Source organism: Macaca mulatta, chromosome 10 (genome assembly GCF_049350105.2).
Source record: "Macaca mulatta isolate MMU2019108-1 chromosome 10, T2T-MMU8v2.0, whole genome shotgun sequence".
Lineage (NCBI taxonomy): Eukaryota > Metazoa > Chordata > Mammalia > Primates > Cercopithecidae > Macaca > Macaca mulatta.
The window spans coordinates 82616036-82617409 of record NC_133415.1 but is presented as its reverse complement, the minus strand read 5'-3'; the positions used below and the strand labels follow the sequence as shown (position 1 = coordinate 82617409).

The following is a 1374-nucleotide window of genomic DNA, read 5'->3' as shown; positions in this document are numbered from 1 at the left end:
TAGAATTGGTATATTTTATTAATTTTTGATCAGTTTATTATAAATGATATTCTATATTCTCATAATTTCTTTATTCTAAATATACTTTGACATTAACGTAGGCATTCCATATTTTAAAAATTATTGTTAATGTTGCATATATTTTTCTGTCCTTTTATTTTTAATCTATTTGTGCCTTTATTTTTGAAGAGAATTGATCCTCTGCAGGCAGTAAATAGTGGGTCCTACTTTAAAAAATCTAATGTGAAAATCACTTTATTTTAATTAGGGTGTTTAAACCATTTACATTTAATATGATTATTTATATGACTAGGTCTAAATCTATGATCTTGCTACTTACTAGCCTCATCTCTTCTTTGTTCCAGTGTACCTCGTTTTCTGTCTTCTTTCAGATTGATTTTTATGATTCTGATTTATCTCTTTTGTCAGTTTATTAGCTGTTACTCTTTGTTGTGTTATTTTACTGGTTGTTTTGAGATTTCTGGCATACATTATTAACTCATCATTATTTATCATGAGTGATAAGATATCACTTCACATATAGCATAAAATTCTTACAGTAATATATTTCTATGTCTCTCTTCCTGGTCTTTGTGCGATTTTTCTTACACATTTTACTTTCCATGTATGTTATAATCTGTCAAATATATTATTATATTTGCTTTGAACAGTTGACTATGTTTTAAGTACATTTAAATGTACTTTAAAAATATTTTCCCACATTGTTACTATTTCTCTTGCTTTTAATTTCTTTGTATATATCCAGGTTATCTGGTATCATTTTACTACTGTTGGAAGGACTTCTTTTTAACATTTCTTGTAGTGCGGATCTGTTGATAATGAATTCTTTCAGCTTTTGTATGACTGATAAAGTCTTTATTCTTCACTTTAAAAATTGTGGTAAAGTACACATAACATCTGCCATCTTAACCATTTTTTAGTGTACAGTTCAGTGACATTGAGTACACTCACATTGTTGTGCAACCATCACTACTATACATCTCTAGAATGCTTTCCATCTAACAAAACTGAGAAAATATATGGAATGCATCACAAATTTGCATTCCATCCGTGTACACAGGCCATGCTAATCTCTGTATCGTTTCACTCTTAGTATCTGTGCTGCCAAAGTGAGTACTTAACTCCAGCCTGGGTGACAGAGCAAGACTGGCTCAAAAAATAGATAAATAAATTAAATGCTTAATTAATTAATTTATTTTAAAAGATATTTTTGCTAGGTAAAAATTCTAGAATGACTTTTTAATTATCGTTTTCGTTTAAAAAAAATGCTTTAAATAGCCAGGCACGGTGGGGCATGCCTGTAATCCCAGCATTTTGGGAGGCCGAGTGGGGGTAGATCACCTGAGGTCAGGA

At 30.2% G+C, this 1374-nt stretch overlaps 1 non-coding gene across 1 annotated transcript; it reads right to left on the bottom strand.

Annotated features, from left to right (window-relative positions):
* Positions 1-1034: 1034 nt before the first annotated feature.
* On the bottom strand, positions 1035-1138 carry LOC114670646 (U6 spliceosomal RNA). The gene has a single exon (XR_003720347.1). It is a non-coding gene; the product is annotated as a U6 spliceosomal RNA (small nuclear RNA).
* Positions 1139-1374: the final 236 nt, after the last annotated feature.